Here is a 24,118-nt window from a genome sequence, read left to right on the forward strand (position 1 = left end):
ATCGAACCTCTTTAAAATGAAACAGGCGTTTCTCCAATTTTAACCTAGGTATATTAGTGTTATACATGTATAATATAATGATTTATCGCATTATTTTTTAGTTACCTCGTAACACAGTCATTATTGGGCAGTGAAACATCATTGCAAAAAATCCTAATCTGTTCTACTACTAATTATGAAATGGCGAATTAGAAATTCAAATCTGAATGAAGTTGTTGTATTTTTTTATTAGAAATTCCATGTTAACTATTAGAATATTTAAGATACTGATGAGGATAAATAATGACCGGAGAAGAAATGATACATGTATTTTAATGTGTTGGAGACACAATGAATTTTCCTTTTGTATTAAACGCAGTATAATGTTTCGATGTAGGTGTCTCATATTCTCATCATTCCATATATTGACGGATATGCGCGTTTTAATTTTAAATACCTTCTGCAAGGTCAATAGCTGTTACATCACAACACTTCGGGGAACAAAGGGCCAGAAATAGTTAGGTTCTGCTTGTTTTGAATTAGTTAGTTTCTTTTTTCGGATAAAACAATTGTAAAAAGAACTAAAGCTTTAGAATAGCACAAAGTAAAAACATTAAGGGAACTTTGGGAGATCTACAGCAGTATTAAACTCAATTGATAAATATTATGGTCCGATTCTAAAGTATTCAATACATTATCACACATAATATATTTAATCTATTGTCCCACCTTAGTATAATGAATACAATCTCATCCAGTATAAACTTCCTTAAATCCCAAGCATCTGATATATTTAAATTGCTAGCAGTATTATACATGTAACAGAATCAAGATCTTAAGTAAAGAAAAATCAAAATTTAGAAATCTTACATTATATCTAAAAATATAAAATATCCTTAGATGTTTTATCATAACATATTTACCTTTTGAATTCGAAATACTTTAAGACGCAGAAACCAATAGTTGTCTTTCAGGTTTTCCAATGACCTTGATGTGCAATATAGGTATTACTTCCTTTTCATATCCAATGGCTCAAAATGCATAATTAAATGACGTAATCTTTTTCTTATTCATTGTTTAAAACGTCAATATCCAAAATTTTCAAATTACTTAGATTAGATTGGATTGCCATAGTTATATAGTTACATGCAGTGCAGACAGGAATAGACACATACTACGAGACACCCTGAATAAATCCTTTTTTCACCATTGATTAACAACATGTGTTATGTAATAAAATAGATTGACCTAGATTCACCTGAACGGGTTTTATATCAAAATAGAACTGTTTTGGAGTGTTTAAATCTTTATAAAACCTACTTCTATGCATTTATTGTTTTTAAAAAATCTTAAATTCATTGCAAGGGTTTCCTCAAGCAATTAAATATCAGTTAAACAAGTTTGATAGACATGTACTGTATCACATTTCTCCTCCATGACCAGGCAATTTAGTAGTGAGTGTTTCAGGAATATCAAAGCGCGACCATGCGGATTTTTCAATTAGTCCTTCTTTAGATCACGTGGCTTCAATAGTGTTCAACACCAATCGACTATTGTTATTGATGGTATTCAGCCATGAAGAGAAGACTGCAGTCTACTTGATAAGTAAACTTTTCATCGCCTTTCAGTAGAGAGGCTAGCCATACTTAATTTTATACCGTCTGCACTGAATGAACAGACCGCTGACCAGGGTTAAATACTCATGGTCCATCCAATCTTTGAAGGGCTACTTGTATACTAAATAATAATTATATTCTAAATAATTAAAGTATTCTAGAGTATATAATCCGAGTGACCAGGCTCTCGTGTTCATGGTGTTGGTTACATGTAAAAACTACAAACTTTTATCGTTGTTTTCCTCTGGTTATTATGTTAACCTAGATGACTACCATGTATTTGTTTATTTTTGAAGTCCATAAAAATAAAATAAGTTTTTGTTTAGTACCAAAACCTTGGTATCGAAAATGCACAAAACAAGTCGTTACATAATTTGGTCGCAACTTGTGGCTATGGGGAACATTAAATACCCAAATAATTACGATAATTTTTTTTCTCTTTTTGTTTTATCATATTGTAACTTGCTGTTATATATGACCTTGACATTATTGTTAAAATGACTAAGTAAGAGCAGGGATTAATCAGCCTTCATGCTTATTCTATTTAGTTAAAAATACACTCGTGATAAAAAAAAAGCACCCGCCAGAGATTTCTTTAAAGTAGGCAACCTACCATAGATGAGCAGGATTTAATTACAGAGGGTGTAAGACTTTACTCTGTTAGGACAATCACCTTACCAAATAATAGATGGATTTTTTGACATATTTTGCCTCGAAGTTATTCTCCTTAGTTGCCATCTTGTAGGACAAGGCAGTGAATTTTTAAGCAACCAATCTTAAACATGCATGCCAGAAATATATGGTAAATAATGTTGAAAATCTCAAGATTATGAATTAAATGAGGCTTTAACAAACGTATTTTCATCAGAAAAATAGTGTAACTGTACCTCAATAACCAGTATAAGAAATAACTTGGTTGAATATTGAAGGGATCTGGGAATGTTTTCCCCACAACATGCCGCCATGGGGAATAAATCGTGCTTAAATTACTTCAGTGGAAAACAATCTAGAAATGTGATACTAGTCTAGGCAAAGAAGTAGCCCCTGTTATGATGTTTTTAAAACCTTGGCATCGACTGCAGTCAACCCCGCTACTAACTTACTCATAATTCCTTCAAATAACCTGACAAACGTCTTTCTTTATCATCTATGTAGTTTTTTTAACAGCAATTGTCATGCCGAGTCAAAGTCAGAATTTGAAGTCCTTCAACGGTATATGGTGATGTCTCTATATGAGTGAAAAATGTTCGAATAGGACGTAAAATTAATCACTCCTATCTTACCCGGAAAAAGTAAGTTTTACACAAATGCTTTGATTACCATATGCATATTGGAGTTTAATTTGATAACGCACTGGTCTTTGGTCATATCAATACCAGTATACGCAACTGTAAATGTTTGGAGAAATGTTGAGTCTGTTATTGAAGGGAAATTGAGAAAGACTCTTCTATTCAGTACTATCAGCAATTAGCATGGCTTTGCAATCTTCAGCAAATAAAGCTTCTGGATCATTACCAGATTATCTAGATTAATCAGATTCTAATGAACTTTTGGACAATTTGAAATCACAAGACTTTACAAAAATCAACAGCTAAAAACAACTTACGACTTTTCAACTTTATACACAACAATTCCCCACGACAAATTAAAATCCAAGCTTTTTGATTTCATTGACAGCTGCTTTTTCAATAACAATGACACTCGTAGATTTACTAACCTCGTCATTGGTACATGTAATTTGCAAAATTATTTTGTTAAACCAGATTCTAATTGCACACATAAGTACTCTGAAGTTGACATCAAGAAAATGCTTGAGTTTCTGATTGACAATATCTATGTGGTTTTTGGAGACAAGGTATTCCAACAATCTATTGGAATTCCCATGGGTACCAATTGCGCTCCGTTATTAGCAGACTTATTTTTATATTCATATAAAGCAGAATTCATGCAAAATCTTATGCGTGAAAAGAAGAAAACACTTGCTGTGGCCTTCAACTCGACATTTAGATATATCGACGACATATTTTAAATTAATAATGGTAACTTTCAATCCTACGTCGATACGATATATCCTGGTGAGCTTGAGATAAAAGATACCACAAAATCCGACAATACTCTTTCATACTTGGATATTTTACTTGAAATGGACACTAATGGTAATCTAACAACCAAGCTATACGATAAACGTGATGACTTTTCTTTTCTATCGTCAACTTCCTGTGCTTATGCAGCGATATACCTTCATCAGTTGATTCGATACGCAAGAGCATGCTCTACGTAAGAACAATTTCTAAGACGAGGTATATTATTGACAAGCAAGTTGATGAAACAAGAATATCAGCAGTCTCGTTTAAAGTCATCATTTCGTATGTTCTATGGTCGATACAATGACCTTGTCAGCAAATACAATTTTTCATTAAGTCAAATGCTGACTGACGTTTTTCATACCAATTGTTAGTCCATTATTTATAAACTGAATTGACGACGGATTTTTTCCATTATTTCCTGACAATGACAAGGAGCACACGGCGGGTGTCACCGGTCGGCAGGGGATGCTCACTCCTCCATGGCACCTGATCCCACCACTCTGATGTTTCGGGGGTCCGTGTTTGCTCTGCTCTTATTTACTATTGTTTTGTGGACTTTGAGACTGAATACTGTTCGTTATCTCCATATCCTTTTTTAATTTTGGTTATATCACAATGATATTGCAGGAAATTGGATTTTAAGATATATTTATAATTTTATAAATATCTTATTACTGTGCAAACATCAAAAGTCGGGACATTTTTGTTGAAACACCTTGTATTATACAAAATAAAATAGCAATTAAAATGAATTTTCAGAACAAAAGAATTTGATTTTAAAAAATATTTTATTGAATTTAAACATGTACACCATATGATTTTTGGGATAATATATATAAAATATATATATTGCTCAAAGACAAGATAACAAGAAGAGAAGCATATGAAAATTTATAAGGATTACAGCTTGGATGTGGTATGAAAATTTTCACTTTCTCAGGAAAGAGGGTTAATTTTGGGTTTTTTTCTAATACTCGATGACTACAATGATTGGTTAAAATTTCAAAAACAGAAACAATGGTACACACAGCCTGTAAAAAGTAAAAAGGATTTTTAATATTCACTTTCTGATATTCATGTTGCATATTTTGCATGGGTTAGGGTAATGAAAGAGCAGTGATATGTCATTCATAATCAAAATAAACAAGAATTCTAAGAGTTTGCATTAGTATTCTCAGTAACCACCAGACCCAATCTGACACCAAAGCAGTCCCAGATAGCAGCTTTGGGAACGCACTGGGCCCGCTGTGGGACTGCTCTGGGACTCCTGTGGGACTGCTCTGGGACTGCTTTGGGACTGTTTTATTCACTCATGTGTGAAAAAGGTTCTGAGTGACTTGATAGCTGCGCGCCTTGTGTATTCTGAATTCAGGCTCCATGTCGTTTTGTTTACTTGCAGCAGAGATGAGTTTAAACTGTTTAATAAGCAAGAATTTCTTACATTCCTTTAATAAGATGAGATTATTATAGTTTATTAATATTTTTAGGGACTGTTTACTTACACAAATTAATGTATAGTTTAGAGTAAATTAAAATAATAAAGTTGTTAAATAAGGAAGTCATGAGAAAATTTTTATTCCTGAAAATAAACTACAGGTATATGAGAAAGAGATAGCTACACGTGGGCCTCTTTTTATCAAAATTATTTAATGTTGAATTATGTACTAAAAATTTGCATTGGTACTATTTAAAAACAATCATTACAGTTAGAAATAAGATTTTTTGATTGAAAAAGCTACATGAAACAAGGACCACACTAAAAAAGAAAAGAGTATTCCATGCAATCCTCAAATAAAACCTAACAATTTATTAAATGACCATGAATTAAAATTATGCTACCATTCTTCTGTTGCATAATCAATGTGAATAATCATTGTGGAATTAATTAATGAATTACTGGTAGCTTTTAATTTTTAAACAAGTCACTAAAAGAGTACATTTATCAAAAAAAAAAATGAAAATACCGGTATTTTGTGATTTATTTCTTTTTTGTTTTACTAGCGTTTACCAGGCCGATATATGTTTATAAAATGGTATCAACACCCATGGTTTCAATCGCCTTTGGGCAGAAAATCAATGTATGTTATTTGGGTATTCGTATCAGCTTTACACATAATTGAATATGCTGGTAAAGAATGACCCTAATTTAAATTTATGTAATGCGAAAAAAATGTTATTCATGAAATGTGTATAAATTTCTTTCGGGATTAATTAATTTTGAACATAATCTGAGACTTCGGTTATGGTAAATTAACAGATGTACACTCTAACATTTATAAACAAAACACTTGAAACCGAGTTTCATAAACTAGAGAAATAAACGATAATTGACATGTCAGTAAAAATAATCATGTCTGAAAAATAATACTTGGCAAAATCAACAAAGATTTTTAAGCCCCAATACTGAAGAAAAATCCTTTAAGTATCCCCATAGTATGGGAAAATGGCCATATAATGATAATATCTAATAATATCTATTTAAAAGCTTACTTATATGTTGGAATGTAAATAAATCACGTTTAATTTTCTGCATAAAAATAAATATGGGAACCAATATCAATCACAAAAGAATTATTAATATACCCGATAATTGTGATTAAATCTTCATGTTCAGTGTAATTCGTATAAATATGTACAAGTAGGTGTGAAAGCCTTTTTCCTCTATTGAATATACCTGTAATTTCAATTTTCTATGCGCGTTCTGTTCATAAATGACCCTCGGGACACAGCAACATGTAAGGATTCCTGCATATCACCCAGAATCTATTTCTAATGCCTTTTTCAGTTCTATTGTTTATTGGAATTCTCATTTCTGAGTTAGCTCTGACTGTTAAATTAATAAACCCCGTCCACTAGGGCTGCTGGGACTGTTTTCTGGGACGGCTGGGACCGCTCTGGGACTGCACTTGAACCGCTGTGGGACTGCTAAAGTATTAGAAAGCAGTCCCAGGGACTGCTCTGGGACTGCTTTTTGTCAGGTTGGGTCTGGTCGGTACTGTAGTCCCCTACCTGCAAGTGTAATTCATACCAAGATTGATTGTTTTTTTTTAATTCATTGAAGTGAAAGAGGATATCTATTATAGAAAGTATGTAAAAAATGAGTTCTGTACCTACAGTTATTACATGTTAGATTGTACGAAAGGGAATCGAGAGGTTGAATGTCATGCTTTAAAAAAATCTCTTGACAAAATCTGGTAACATAATGCCGGGCGTAATCAGCTGCAATATTACCTTCAACTCAACATTTAGATATCTTGGCGACGTGGAAACAATTAACAATAGTTACTTTAATCATATGTCGACTCGATGTAGTAATATATACACTCTTATTACCTGTACAGAGTCTAACACATCTGTCTCATACTTGGATATTTTACTTGAAATAGACACTTATGGTAATCTTACAACCAAGCCATATGCTAAACGTGATGACTTTGGCTTTTCTATCGTTAACTTTCCTTACTTATGCAGCAATATACCTTCATCACCTGCATACGGAGTGAATATCACTCAGTTGATTCGATACACAAGAGCCTGCGCTACGTACGAACAATTTCTAAAACGAGGTAAATTATTGAAAAGCAAGTTGATGAAACAAGAATATCAGCAGTCTAGTTTTAAGTCATCATTTCGTATGTTCTATGGTCGATACAATGACCTTGTCAGCAAATACAATTTTTCATTAAATCAAATGCTGACTGACGTTTTTCATACCAATTGTTTGTCCATTATTTATACACTGAATTGTATACGGATTTTTCCATTATTTCTCGATCATGACAAGGAGTACACGGCGGATGTGATCGGTCAGCAGGGGACGCTCACTCCGCCATGGCACCTGATCTCACCTCTGATGTTTCGGAGGTCCGTGTTTGCTCTGCTCCTATTAAGTATTGTTTTGTGGACTTTGATACTTAATATTATTCGTTATATCCATATCCTTTTTAATATTGCTTATATCACAATAATATTGCAAGAAATTGGATTTTAAGATATATTCATAATTTTATAAATATCTTATTATTGTGCAAATTAAACATCAAACGTCGGGATATTTTTGTTGAAACATCTTGTATTATACAAAATAATATAGCAATTAAAATGAATTTCCAGAACAAAAGAATTTGATTTTTAAAAAATATTTTATTGAATTTAAACATGTACACCGAATGATTTTTGGGATAATATATATAAAATATACATATTGCTCAAAGATAAGATAACAGGAAGAGAAGCATATGAAAAATTTATAAGGATTTCAGCTGGGATGTGGTATGAAAACTTTCACTTTCTCAGGAAAGAGGGTTAATTTTAGGTTTTTCTAATACTCGATGACTACAATAATTGGCAAAAATTTCAAAAACAGAAACAATTGCACACACAGCCTGTAAAAAGGAAAAAGGTATCTGTAGGTTTATTTAAAAAAATTTATACATTCAAAACATTCATATACATAAATGAGGATGCAGAAAATCCTTTTTTTAGTTTTTACACATATGAATAATAAAAACATTAAACCATGGAATGAAATTGATTTGGATAGAACATATCATTTCTTAACAAAAATTGATAAAACTTTTCCTTTTACCGATAATTTCGACAATGAATAAAGGAGAAAATAACATTATATTTACCATCATCAGTACAACACGGATTCCTTCACTTAGAACATGGTCTATATCTACGTCTCGTTTATTCTTATTCTCCGTCATTTTCTCCTGTATAGCTTCCAGACAACCCTAATATAATTATACGTTAATAATATCAGAGAAATGGCATTGAATCTCTCACTCTCATCTTATATGAAAAAGACGTCAAACTGGATTAAGGGGGCCGACTATAGTTTTATTGTGTGAAAACTACAATAGCGAAACTCTTCATTTTTACACCATATATAACTTACATTAACTTCAGTGTACATGCAAAGTTTGGGGGAAATCTACCGTCCAGGTATTTTTTGAGGACCGTATCAAAATACAGGTACATTTACTATTGGATTCTATAGGAAAATACCAATTTTTCGCACTTTAAAGCAAATTATACAAATACTACAGTAGACATTTTGTTCAAACTATAATATTTGATGAGTAATTCTATATTATACAATATATGTAAGAAACACAAAATTCTACCGTCTTGTTACCAGAGGGGGCATCTCAAAATGCAAAAAATAGCAAATTTTACTATCTTTATATATAGAGTATTACAAAATATGATGTACACAATGGATTCACATGAAAACATAATAAAAATATTGGAGATATTCTCAAATTTCTATATTTTAAATTTCAAGAGCGTATGTTTATTATTTTTTCTTTAATAATATTTTTATTACCCCTTTCTTTAAGAGCTACAGATTATCATAACGTCAAAAACACACTGCAACGACTTCAACCTACCTATCAATTGCAAAATCGGCTAAAAAATCAGTCATATCAAATTTTAATTACATTTTTATACCTGTAATTTCTTAAGTTTGTTTAATTTTAATAATTAAACGAAAAAAGTTGCATTATTAAAGTGAATACGCTTAATTTTACTATGATGCGCGAAATATTGCGCAATGGAAACTATAGTCGGCCCCCTTAAATATTTCAGATTCATGATAAAATCACGCATTAAAAGATTGAAGGGCAATATGAAAACCATCTATCCTTGTGTATTCAATAAAAGAAGTAGATAGATTACATGATCAGTACTTATTGGTCCCAGCAGACAAAGAATGTAACAACATTAAGACAATATTGTCTTCGTTTAAATCATGCTCATTATATAAATTGTATCTTAGTTAGAAGAACTTGGATTTCATTCTGCAAGTTGTAATCCAACCTATACTCGTAGTTCCCTTTCTACGGAAGAAATTCTTCAAAATCATCGGTCAGTTTAAAATTTTAATAATATGCCGAAGATCCAAAATGAATTTGAAGTACCATTTATTGGATTCCGAGATTTCATAAGAATTCTTACAAACAAAGATACATTGAGAGTTCCAGTAAATGTTCAACCAAGCCTCTTCCTGTACTCCTCACTAAGATATAGACAGTCGTGGAGGAAAAACCTCAGGAGTACTGTGCAATAATTTTTTCAAGAAATTGTGTTTATCAGATGTGGAAATACTTAGAAATTCCAAGAAAAATTAAAAATCTTCAAGATTTCACCAAATCAACAGCTTAACAACTTATGACTTTTCCATTTTATACATAATCATATCCCCACAATAAATTAAAGGTTTTTTAAATATTATTTACAGCAGCTTATTCAATAAAAATAGAACTCGTAAAATTAATTACTTTGTCATTGGTCATTTGCAAAATTATTTTGTTAAAAATATTCTGATTATACGCACAAGAACTCTGAAGTTGACATCTAAAAGATGCTTGAGTTTCTGATTGACAATATCTATGTCGTTTTTGGAGACAAAGTCTTTCAAAAATCTTTTTTGAATTCCCATTGGTACCAATTGCGCTCCGTTATTAGTGGACCTATTTTTGTATTTATATGATGCAGATTTTTATGAAAACTTTTGTGCGAACAGAAGAAAACACTTGCTGTGGACTTCAACTCGAAATTTAGATATTTCGACGACTTTTTGGCATTTAACAAGTGCATTTTCCTTTTTTTTGTCGATACGATATATCCTGGTGAGCTTGAGATAATAGATACCACAGAGTTTGTCACATCTGTTTCATATTTGGATATTTTACTTGAAAGAGACGTTAATGGTAATCTAACAACAAAGCTCTATGATAAACGTGACTTTTTTTTTTCATCGTCAACTTCCCTTACTTATGTAGCTATATACCTTTATCACCTGCTTACGGAGTTTATATATCTCAGTTGATTCGATACGCAAGAGCATGCTCTATCTACGTATGAGCAATGTCTAAAACGAGGTAAATTATTGACAAACATATTAATGAAACAAGAATTTAAGCTCTCTCGTTTAAAGTCATCATTTCGTATGCTGTATGGAGGATATAATGACCTTGTCAGCAAATACAATTTATCATTGAGTCTCTCTCTCTCTCTCTCTCTCTCTCTCTCTTTGTTTTATTGTTTACCTTTCTATTAAAGTTATCGGTGACGCTGCTATGACAAGTCATCGGTGCTGATTGGTAGTCGTCCTTAGTTACACCAATACAACATGCTTTAGGGATATGAGAATCTGTCTGTCTACATGAACCACTTGTGGTGCACCAAGGAGTGGTATCAAAATCATTTATAGGTCCAGTAACTGCATCCACAGCACAACAATCAAACTAAACAAAAGAAATTCCATTCATTAAAACGTCTACATGTACATGGTCGAGATCTTATTCACAATACGCTATATTCGATATATATCAATTTTTAAATGTAAACATATAGTAGTGCGGCATGTTACCAAATGTGCAATTTGTAATTTTTGGCAGAAAAATAGAATTCACCTGATTAAAAAATCTAGATAATTGGTCACCGCAGAATCACGCCCTGGTGGTCATAGCAGCCATTTCACAAGAAATGATCACCAGAAATTACATTTATGGTTGACGTTTCTTAAGGTTTTCACCTTCTATCTTGGTTTAAGATAATAAAGATACTACAGGAATTAAAAAGGAAATATTTTAGTGCTTTTAATAACATATCCATATGGTATCACTTTCTTACAAAATACGCCACTGTTCCATAAGATGAAACAAAGATAAAGGCAAAACCATCTTTGCCTATATCCTAATTAAAATATTGATTGAATATATGATCTCTGTAAGATATATTTAAAAAGTAAGGAGATATCTAGTGATCAGCATATCCAGTTATCAACACCGTTTGAATTCAACGCAACCCTTTTATATAATCCCCAGGTGATAATAAATTCAATATTTACAATGTTGTGATATTATAAAGTCAAAAATATATTTTGCATTGTATAGAAGATGTTGAATAAATATTCAACAAACATACATTTAAACATTGATTAACAACTATCAAAATCTTTGGTATCTCAATATTCAATAATATCTTACGTCGATAAAGAACATGTTCCATTCGTTTGACGTCACATTTGCACTGCTGATGTCATCACTGACGAAATTCGTGTCAAGAGATGATTTCATGGCTATCTTCAAAGTGTTGAAGTTCTGGAAGTAATTTAGTGATCAAAAACATGTGTCTCAATCGTCCAAACTACTTTACATAGATCACTTTTAATTACAACTTAATAATTCATAACACCTCAAGAATTGACCAAAATCCTTACACTTTTTGTGCGCCAATAAGACGATGTTTAACCTTACCACTGCTTTGTTTCTTGTTTCATAAAGGTTGTTGTAATAAAAAGAAGTCGAAATGGTCAATGACGCCATGGCAACAAACACCTATATGTACAAAAGACATGGTCTTTGTTTATATCGATAGAAATGGCTTTCATAAAAAATATTAATTTTTTGCAATAAACAAGAATAAAAACAAAGATGATTAAGACTTACACAGATAAATAAAATTGTTGTTGGATATGATGATGAGCTTAGAGTGGAAAAGAGCACACACACACACATGATGATAAGAAAAACCGTGACGAAAGCAAGAAATAAAGATGTTGTCAGTAGCAGTCGGAAGGCCCATTCCTTGACATCGTCATGGTCACATGTTCCTAGTGATGACACCTTTAATTTCGACACTCTGTCGTAAACTGCACAATTGTTGTCGCTACTGTCCATTATCACTAAACATCTGTAGATCAATGGCGAAGTACTAAGCTAGAAAGAACAAAGACCAGGCAATTTTTGTGAAGAAATAATTGACGTCTATATCATAGTTAACTGAATGTCATCTCTTTATCAAATCTAGAAATATTCCAAAAAGTTGTACAGATCTATTATATTTCAATAGCTTTGCATCCCATGATATTTAGAACTAAGCTTAACATCTGCCAAGGAATCTTTGAATGTTATTTTTAATATATATATAATATTACCGTGACAATCAAACCAACAAACAGCAAAAAGAATGTTTTCAAGAGCGTTTTGGCAGTCATCTGAAATTAAATAATCTTAATGACGTTAAATATTTGTCTTTCTAGCGATTGCAAAATGTTGTGATAAATAGTTATAACCATATGTGAAAAATAACCGTTATTCGACTTTAGCAATCTTATCATCTAGCTAATAAAACAAAAATTAATTTCTCGCCAAAGTGTCTGCTTATGCGTTTGAACACATAGTCAGCTAATTGAGTATTATTATCTTAAAATCCTGATTCAAAGGAGCGATGATCGGCAAAAAAAGTCTGAGTGAACAATTTTATTTTACATATGTAAACTACATCGTTTTAAGTTTATTTATAATTATTTGATATTTTAATCTATAAAAAAAAAATTCAGTTCAGAGATTCATAATCATCAGAACTCAAGTCAAGCTGCTAGCTGCAATAATGAAGCCCTTTCCAATATTATGGACCCGAAACGCGAAAAATCTGCCTGCTAATGGTCGCTAATGCTAATGGTCGCTCTCCTCAGAAGCAATTTCATTTTTCGTGTGTTGTACTGAGACTTAGAATAACCCACTAAAGTAAAAGTCGATGTTAATAAACGATTGTGTTGTATGACGTCAATAAACATCGATAAATAAATTTATTTTATTTCATATTTTTTTCGTGAATTGCGATACTTAAGTTTAAAATAAATGAATTGCCATTATATTCTACTCTCTTATCCAAAAATAAAATTGATCAAGGTTAGTAAACCTGTCGGATAAATTAAAGCCGTGATATTTTCATAGACAAAAATAACATATATATGGTTTTTAATTTGTATTTTTGAGTTGATTTATGTCTTGCGTATCTACATTTTTGAAGTTCAGGTAAGAAATGATAAACAAAATAGCAATTTACTGATAACTTAACGCGAGAGTGATTCACTATCGAACTTGCACCATAACAGCAATCCTAAAATATGTAGCCTTCTCCCAAAAAGGAAGGCATTCATTATTGCAGCTATCAAATTGAGAAATACTCTCTGAAATATAATATTGGAATATTTGATGGATGCTCATTTCTCTAATCATAGGGAAGGTTTAAGACTTCAGTATTTTGAAGCGGGTAAAAGAAAAGTAAACAAATCTTGAAAAAATATTAATTTAAAGGATTTTGGGGAAAAAATACTCTGTTTTAATGTGAAAAACTGTCATACCTTTTTTCCACTTGGTATCACCGCAGATTCTGTGTAATAAAGAATGCTATTATACTTTACATCACAATTTTTAATGGAGCATTCAGAATTTTAAAAAATAAATCCTTTAGACTGATATTGCTCACTTCTCCGTGAAATTGATGTTTAAAAGAGCGACAGGATAATGGTGTAATGAATGTGTTGTTGCATATTTCTCTTATTGTCTACTGGCAATGAAAGTTATTTATTTTGAATGAATATTTATAATATCTGTTGAATTTGAAATTTGATTTTCATCTCAATTCATGGCATAGTAGTCGAATTTCCTGAGGGCACTCAAGTCTCTTGCAATGATTAAATATATTTTTAAACAGGGAGCCGAGAAACCCAGGGAATGGTGTCAATTAAGTGTTGGGGGGGGGGGAGTAAACATTCCCTTTTTGACCTTGAAGGGGTGTAATAAGTTGACAAATTGTACATAAAATGGTATAACAATCGGTGTGAAACATGAAATAATGAAAAGTTGTTTTGTTATCAAATCATTGGAACAAAGTTGGTATATTACATTAAAACCAAGCCTCTTTCGTTACTTCTCACTAAGATTTTGACAGAAGTGAAGGAAAAACTTCAAGAGTACTGTACAATAATTTATTCTAGAAATGGTGTGAACCAGATGTGGATATTCAACAATTCCAAAGAACTTTTGGACGATTTGAAATCACAAGACTTTACAAAAATCAACAGCTTAAAAACTCACGACTTTTCAACTTTATACACAACAATTCCCCATGACAAATTAAAATCCAGGCTTTTTGATATCATTGACAGCTGCTTCTTCAATAAAAATGGAACTCGTAAATTTACTTACCTCGTTATTGGTCATTTGCAAAATTATTTTGTTAAAACAGATTCTGATTGCACACATAAGTACTCTGAAGTTGACATCAAGAAGATGCTTGAGTTTCTGATTGACAATATCTATGTGTTTTTTGGAGACCAGGTATTCCAACAATCTATTGGAATTTCCATGGGTACAAATTGCGCTCCGTTATTAGCAGACTTATTTTTATATTCATATGAAGCAGAATTTATGCAAAATCTTATGCGTGAAAAGAAGAAAACACTTGCTGTAGCCTTCAACTCGACATTTAGATATATGGACGACGTATTGTCAATTAAAAATGGTAATTTCCATTCCTATTTCGATGCGATATATCCTGGTGAGCTTGAGATAAAAGATACCACAGAGTCCGACACCTCTGCTTCATACTTGGATATTTTACTTGAAAAAGAAACTAATGGTAATCTAACAACCAAGCTATATGATAAACGTGATGACTTTAACTTTTCTATCGTCAACTTCCCTTACTTATGCAGCAATATACCTTCATCACCTGCATACGGAGTATATATATCTCAGTTGATTCGATACGCAAGAGCATGCTATACGTATGAACAATTTCTGAAACGAGGTAAATTATTGACAAGCAAGTTGATGAAACAAGAATATCAACAGTCTCGTTTAAAGTCACCATTTCGTAAGTTCTATGGTCGATACAATGACCTTGTCAGCAAATACAATTTATCGTTGAGTCGAATGCTGACTGACGTTTTTCACACCAATTGTTAGTTCATTATTTATACACTGAGTTGACAACGGATTTTTTCCGTTATTTCCTGATCATGACAACGAGCACACGGCGGGTGTGACCGGTCGGCAGGGGATGCTCACTCCTCCATGGCACCTGATCCCACCTCTGATGTTTCGGAGGTCCGTGTTTGCTCTGCTCTTATTTTGTATATTGTTTAATGGACTTTGAGATTGAATACTGTTCGTTATCTCCATATCCTTCTCATTCATGTTCAGAAATAAACAAAAGAAGAACATAAGGTGTACATTGTAATATCCCTCTGTTCATTCATTTAATTTTGTATGCTTGTGATTTTTCTAAAAGAAATCTTATCTTTTATGAAAAGCGCATATAATTTTAGGATACCTATTAGAGTATAATTTGACCGATATGGCATGGGAACTTGGCAATCCCTAACAAAAAATACTATAGTAAACTATAGTAAACTATAGTTAACTATAGTACCAAAGTTAAAACTTTGGAACTTTGATTTACTATGGTGAAAACTTTGGAACTTTGATTTACTATGGTGAAAACTTTGGAACTTTGATTTACTTCGGTGAAAACTTTGGAACTTTGATTTACTATAGTAAAAACTTTGGAACTTTGATTTACTATGGGGAAAACTTTGGAACTTTGATTTACTATGGTGAAAACATTGGATTTTTGATTTACTATGGTAAAAACTTTGGAACTTTGATTTACTATGGTGAAAACTTTGGAACTTTGATTTACTATGGTGAAAACTTTGGAACTTTAAACTATTGATTAACTTTGATTAAATACTATAAAACCCGTGGATTTATGGTTTTGCTTCTATTCTGTACATTTTATGAAATGTCAAGAATAAGATTTATTGAGGCTTAAATGAACGTTAGAAAAACCCGACCCCTCCGCCAATAAGAACAAAGTACAAGAGATGAATTTTAAAAAAAAATGTACTAGCACCGATAAAAAAGCAATATTCATCATCAATAATGGAGAAAAAAATTATTATAAGATAAAAAAAAACAAACCAAAATCATTTCCCTTAAAACAGATAAATAATTTAAAAAATTAATTAAAAAAAACATACAAAAACTTCAATACTTTAATTTACTATAGTAAAAACTTTGGAACTTTGATTTACTAAGGAAAAAAACTTTGGAACTTTGAATAACTATGGTATAAACTTCGGAACTTTGATTTACTATGGTGAAAACTTTGGAACTTTGATTTACTAAAGTACAAAATTTGGAACTTTGATTTACTATGGTGAAAACTTTGGAACTTTGATTTACTTGGCGAAAACTTTGGAACTTTGATTTACTATGGCGAAAACTTTGGAACTTTGATTTACTATGGTAAAAACTTTGGAACTTTGATTTACTATAGTAAAAACTTTGGAACTTTGATTTACTGTGGTGAAAACTTTGGAACTTTGATTTACTACAGTAAATACTTTGGAACTTTGATTTACTATGGTGAAAACTTTGGAACTTTAAACTATAGTAAACTATAGTTAACTATAGTATTTTTTTGTTAGGGATTTCATAAAGTAATACTACATGTTGTTACCGTATGGTGGTTTCTTTAGCGGGTGTGAAATTTGGAGTTTTGCTTGCAAAGGTATACCAATAATTTTGGCATAACTATTTTTGGCGAAAACAAACATATGTTTGAACACCAATTTACACAAAAGTTTGAGTAGATACAGTACCAAAAGAAGTTACATTATAGTTTGCAGCTAAGTGTAAAGTTTCAAGTTACGTAACGATCTAGTTGTCAACTGCGCTCAAGGTAAATTGAACACGCCTCCTAACCGCAAGTCTTTAATTTACGACTGGAACTTTCTTCTTATCCCCGATTGGTTGCTCGTGCAACAGACTATTTCCGTGTCAATTTTGATAATTATGAGTTGACCAATCACGCGAATTGTTAACGTTGGATGCATCTGACGAAAAATATCGTGACGCAATGTAAAACTTTCCACTTAACTGAAAACTATAATATTGCATATCGACAGGCTAATCAAAGTTATACATGAATTAGTGATTCTGATCGTAGTCATAAACGAAAATGATAAAGAACTGGGTACGGTATGTATAACGAGGCGGCACTGTCTCTAAATGTGATTGAAATTTTTTACAAACATGCCCACAATGTGTCCTTTCAAAATCATTCTATTTTATGGAATTATCTCATACCGTTTTTCCGCTAGAGGTTTGGGAAAATGGTGCATTTTCTTCAATAATTACAACTTTTGACGTGACGACGTCATCACGACGTTACTGATTTTAACGTTACGTAAAATGAAAACTGTAAATTTTCTTAACCGAGAACTATTTACTTAATCCCTGCAAATATTCCAGTAAACCATTTTGAACTATCTTTCAATTCATCAATAACGTTGATAGTTTGAAATAGTTTAATAATTTTCAGAAATATATAATTTTTCGGAAACATTCACTTTCTGGGGTCTTCGCAATGTTTTACGTCATTTGTTCTTGTAGTATTAGGCCATTCCAAGTTTTTTCTATGTTTAGCGTCTGCGTGCGCCTTGGTTTTTGACACCCCATACGAGTAAAAACGCACAACAACAGGAGTCCTGAAATTGATAAATTAAGTCGAAATTTTTGAATTTTGTAAATTTCTCCAAATAATTCTGTACAGTAAGTTATACTGGGTGTCTTGCAAGCATTTAATCCGTTGTTTTTGCTTAAGAATAGATATTTCTTCTATTAAAGCAGTTTAGTTAGATCAAATCATTTGAGAGACGTCATATTTATGACTTTTAAGCTTGCGTTTTATGTTTTGGCTTGTGTGTTTTTTACGAATAGGTAGGTAGGTTTTTGAAAGATGAGTGGACGCTAAACAGAGAAAAACTTGGAATGGCATAACGATAAAATACTTTTCATATTTTTTCGGAACGAATAATCATCACAGACGGAAGTTGACTCATCTTATGGATATGGACTGGACACCACTCCCCACTTTCCCAGCCCTTATGAATGTCATTTGTATCAATATTGATATACTATGACATTTTTAATGTATTATTTCATGGATAATTTGATTGAAATTCTTTTAAATCCTAACAATATTTTGTCTGATACATTCGTTTTAACAAAGATAATTTTTAAAAAGTAATTTAATATCTTATAAAATTAATGACTTCATTAGTTTCTGAAAAAGTCCTAATCGAGCTAAATATATCGATTGTATGCAGCGGAAGTTGAAAAGGATGTCTCTTGTCAAAAAATTATGCATGACTATGCTTGTTTTTATTTCTTAAATATACAGCGGATTCACATGTGTTAAAACTGCCTTCACTTGTCTGTGTAAAGAAAAATGTTAATTGCTATTCGGAACTGTTAATCTATATTCAGACACAAATAAATAGTTGATAACATCATGTTTCTTTTCAAAATTGCATAGAAATTGCCGAAAACACTGACAACTGTAGCAATACAAAATTTTTCAAAATAATATTATTTCATTATCTAAATTCGATCCTTATAGATTACAGTTGCCGGTAAAGGAATTTAGTAACGAGGGAGGGGGTTGTATTGAGGGCAGGGTGTCTGAAGCAGCGTTGAAGCCTCATGGGGGTTGAGAGCACAATCCTGGTAGGGTCCGGGGAACGAACATCTGCTATAATATGTGTCCCCCCTTTGATTTAGAAAACCAATCGTCACCTTGCAGGAATTTTAGAATACATTGCCATGGCGATAAAAAAATATTTCGGAATACCTCATACCATACGTGTAGATCTACTGATAAGTTTGTGTTTAATGCTGGTAACAAAAAAAATTAACTACATGCTTGTTTTACAAAATACAAGTAAATTTTTAAAAATCAAAAGGCGGATTGGGAGGGGGGGCGAGACGCAACGGCCCTGGATCCGCCTTTCAATTGCATGTTTAATTTAAACCTGTCTTGAAAACACTGATGTCAACATTCACCATGATAAATATATAATCTAAATCATATTTTAAGAAAGCTGCATAATAATTTTCAATAAAACGTTAAAAAAATCTCTTCTTGAACATAAAGTCAATATCACATACGTCCAGTATGAAGGAGGCGCTCGTTTTAATAAGAGGTACATGTATGAATGTAAACTTATGTCCTTTGACTGTTTTTCACTGTATATATTGATTGAAATTTTATCATATTATTATTTTATTAGGGAAGACTGAAGAATTTGGTTATTCAACATATGCCGGATCATTGTGACGTCATGTTTTTAATGTATTGCGTCATTGATTTCCATGCAATGTCCCTTGATAAATTTTACGAAAAAAAAGTTTAGGTGGTTTTCTTAACATTCAGATACAGATTTAAACAATAAATTTCTGTAAAAGTTTAGATTAGATGATAACACATTCAGATTCAGACTTCAACATTTAATTTCTTTAATAGTATATATTTTAATGAGGAGGAAAAGTCACATCTATCCAGAAGCGAAGTATTTTCACCTACAGTTTTTCTTAAAAACGGACGTGGCCGCACTTTTGTACAGTTATTTTTTCTCTTGCATATTAGTTACCACAGTATACTTGTTTCGCATATGTACTCGGATGCGGCCACATCGAAATATTAACTTGAAGAGGAACAAAACGTTAAAAATAGGTGATTTCCGGAATATTTGACCGGTTTTGAACGTTATATACACAAAAGGTCACGTGAGGTGAGGAAAATTGATACCAATTTTTCACGAAGGGGAACCTTAACAATAAATTGACACAGTTCAAAAAATGTTATCGTGCGTTTAATTTTTGCCGATTTTACAGGGCCGCATCGTTAAATACATACTGTACCCAGTTCTTGCTATTTTTACATGAAGGCTGCACATAGAGCAATTTTGTGCAGTGAAATGTCCTATGCGGTCCTAAATTATATATTAAATTAACTGGCGTGAATTCTATCATCATATTGGCAAATATATCAAAAAAATCATGAAAGTCATTGTAAAAAAGAAATCCCAATTAAAGCTTTAACAGAGCACTATTTTTTAATATCTAAAAATTAACATCACAAACACCCACTTTTTATTTCATTTTCTGAATCATTTAATTTCTCTGAAATACTTGATTATGATTGGTTAAAAAATTCTTTTGATACCTGCATCAATAAAATCTAGAGTTCGCTTGCACTAAGCAGCCGGAACTACTTGGCAGTCTCTACATGTATATTTCCCGCTTCCAGGTTACTCACTTCTTGAAGGAATAATTAAATACTTTTACTTTAATAAATATTTTCCTGAATTTCGAAATCTGTCCGTTATGTTCCTGACTTATTTTCTACTTTCGTTTCTTGTTGAATTATCGCCCTTTGCTAAACAAATCAAATCGTCTGCATAACAACAATACAGTTTTGGGAAAGAAGGATAGAAATCGACATAATTTTGTTAAATGTTTGGCTTTGAGATGTCTGGTATGAACAATAGAATTCTGAAGAAACGTTTTTTATGCTACCAAAGAGAGGAAAACCGTTAATCTGTTAAATCTTGGGAAACGAATGATCGAGAAAAACGACACTGCATGAATGAGGACAGATTCTTTTAATCTTACACAATCGGCAGCAGACTCTTTCATGTTTTACAGCATTGACAGGTTGTGATACGTATTTATAATATATTCAGATGAAAAGATGTGCAAATAGAAATCCAAATTTCTGTGACCTAACGTTAATGTTCGAACTGTTAGGATATTTGAGCAGCTTCCCTTTACATTTACGAACTTAGATAACTTACGGGGAAAATATACCGATTGGGATAACACAACAGGTAAGTTTTTCGTGTTAAAGAACTGTAAATTATTTCAGAGAATGTTGGTAATGCCACGACAATATTTGAGAACGTTTCCTCGTTTGAGCCATTTTGAATTTCAGCAACGTGAACGTTGTTGTGATGTATTTGTGCGCAGTTTTTGAGGCGTAAATTCAATAGAAAGGTGAAAGAAAGTTTCGTTTTATTTATTTAAAATCATAATTAAATGATAAGAAATGAATGTAATATTTTTTCCTTTGATCGATGTATCAAAGAAAAATTTGGACGGAAAACTTTTTCATCAATGCGCTACGCATGCATTCTGAATAAATGTATATGAGATAATTTTAACCATTCTCCTTAAATACGGGAAACATGTCATTACTTTCAAATGATTTTATTGCTTTATAGATTTTTAACTCAAGAAAATTTACATTTTCTGAGTGCAGAAAGGTCAAATGATATACTATGCCAAGTAGTTGAAACTAATTTTGTTGTCAAAATATTTAATATGACTATTTAAAATAAAAAGAAAAACTTATTTGGTCCAATTATTCATTTGGATGAAAAATATGAAAGGAAAAATTGAATTATGTGTTAAACATAATTACACTAAAGTTGGCGTTTGAAAAGATTAAGTCATCGCGTTTATCATAAAGCTTGTATCTTAATATGAAAAATATTTATCACACTCTGTGGTATCTTTTTATTTCAATCTCACCGATATATTTTGTTTCGACATAAGAATGGAAATAACCATGAAACAATTGCTAAAAAATAATGATTGGGGAAATTCGATAGATAGACAATTTTTATAGCTTTTATAGCTTTTGAATTTTTTTTGGGTATATTTTACCAGTGCAAATCATCATTTAAAATAATCCCAGAAAAAATTCAATTTTAGCGTCCTTCACTTAAACAAAAATCAAGAAAAGCCAGTGAAAATCTTTTTAAAACTTAGGTGTATAGGTTTATATAGTTTTTCTCAAGAATATGGTGATAACGAATATTCAATATCAAAGTCCATAAAACAATACAAAATAGGAGCAGAACAAACATAGACCTCTAAAAGATCAGAGGTGGGATCAGGTGCCAAGAAGGATTGAACATCCCCTGATAAACCTGCCGTGTGTTCATTGCCTTGATCGGGAAATAATGGGAAAATTCTTGAGTCATTCAGTCTATAAGTAATGGACTAACAATTAGTATGAAAAACTTGAGTTAAAATTGACATGAAATGCCATACATTGGTAACTAACAAATAAATGGATAATTTTTGCACATCTTGTTTAATTAATTTATACTTGGTTAGCAAAATAATGATCGCAAAATAAATTTTTGTATCGGGTTTAACTAACTACGGTGCACAGCTAACATACCTTTGAAATATTAGGGGGTTACTCAGTAAGTATTTCCCTGAAGATTGATATAACTCTTCGTTTACCTCGGTTATTCTTAATCCTTTCAAGCAATTTGAAGTTATGAATCTAAACGAATCCTCGGCTGTAATTTCAATTATCTTTCATGGGCGACCCATTTTCATTCACTTCATTATCATAACCAACAATTTTAATGTGTTCGCATTTTTATGAATTTCTGATCTACCTTCTCAACTGGTTTCCAAATTTTTTGTCCAATTTTTTTAATATCAAAACACGCACTGACATAAATACTCTAGATGTAAAATAAATACATACACACTACTCTTGCTTTAAAAATAATAGCAATAAACATAAATCATTTTAAAATATCAGATTAACTAATTCATTTATATTTCTACCAGTTGAACAATCCTTCAAAAAATAAAGGGCACGGTATTTTTATACCCCTGCTTGAAAAGTGGGGGGATATATAGTGATCAGGATGTTCGTCCGTCTGTACTTCCATCTGTGAGACTATCACGCTTTGAGGTACTCCTCTAATACCACAATGAAATCTAATGAGACCTTCACATAATCTTTTTATATAGTGCCATTTGTGTTTCTCATAGCAAAACATGAGAATACCATACTTTCTATAGTATTAAAAGGGTACTCATCTCTTATTCGCGACTTGTTTGTATGTTATGCAACTCTATCTCGAGAATTTTTCACTTAAATGGAAAAGCACCACTTGCATGTGTAGAGTTGCAATTATTTTTACTCGGCACTTACGGCCATTGAGTAGTGAGTTCAAAATAGAAGACCTGTAATTCTTTGAAATGTGGATAAAGTGGGAGTTTAGACAAACCTACCTTCAGCGAACTGTCAACCTGTTCAATGAAAGTTTTAATTCTCTGAAACCAGACTTATATTCATTTTGCGAAATGAATTAAAAAGCATCATCAACTCTATTTTTCAGGCCTCATTTAGTATGAAGGCGGATCCAAAGCTAATGACCCATTAGCCATAAAAATCTTAGATATTGTAGCATTCCATGAAAAAATGAGATACGGATCTCGTTTTTTTTCAATATTGCCTTTACATTCTTATGAAATAATCGTAATACCTTTCAGAAATACACAATGTTGGGTCTTGTCCATTGCCACAAGAGGAGAATTTATCAACCTTATTATGACGTATCTACTCGGCAGTAGTTATCAAGTTCATTTGCATCTAAAAAGAAGTAAATTTGAAAATAAATTATTAGACGAAATCAAAGTATTCTTAATCCATCGAATGTTATGAAAACGAACATAGAATTAGGTTTTAATTTTAAACGAGGTATTAAAATTCCTTTGAAATCTCCTTATCTGAAGTAGCCTTCCTAGATCTTAATTATTAACAGTACTGAAGGAAATTATAAGTTAATCTTTTTTCATTCAGAGGACGAAGAAGTTGTTCAAAAATCATTTATGTGAAAAGAAAGCACACTTAATTTAGACTTCATTTCAAAAGTTAGATATATCGACAATGTAGTGTCATTTAGCA

The 24,118-nt window shown here is 31.8% G+C and overlaps 1 long non-coding RNA gene across 1 annotated transcript; it reads right to left on the reverse strand.

Moving 5' to 3' along the window:
• Positions 1-12,231: 12,231 nt before the first annotated feature.
• On the reverse strand, positions 12,232-22,853 carry LOC134232579 (uncharacterized). The gene is made up of 3 exons (XR_009984805.1): positions 22,815-22,853; positions 12,636-12,695; positions 12,232-12,417 (listed from the first exon to the last, which is right to left on the reverse strand). It is a non-coding gene; the product is annotated as an uncharacterized LOC134232579 (long non-coding RNA).
• Between the last annotated feature and the right edge of the window lie 1,265 nt (positions 22,854-24,118).

Source organism: Saccostrea cucullata, unplaced genomic scaffold (assembly GCF_032062105.1).
Source record: "Saccostrea cucullata isolate Sc308-1 unplaced genomic scaffold, CSIRO_AGI_Scuc_v1 ctg4462, whole genome shotgun sequence".
NCBI classification, from domain to species: domain Eukaryota; kingdom Metazoa; phylum Mollusca; class Bivalvia; order Ostreida; family Ostreidae; genus Saccostrea; species Saccostrea cuccullata.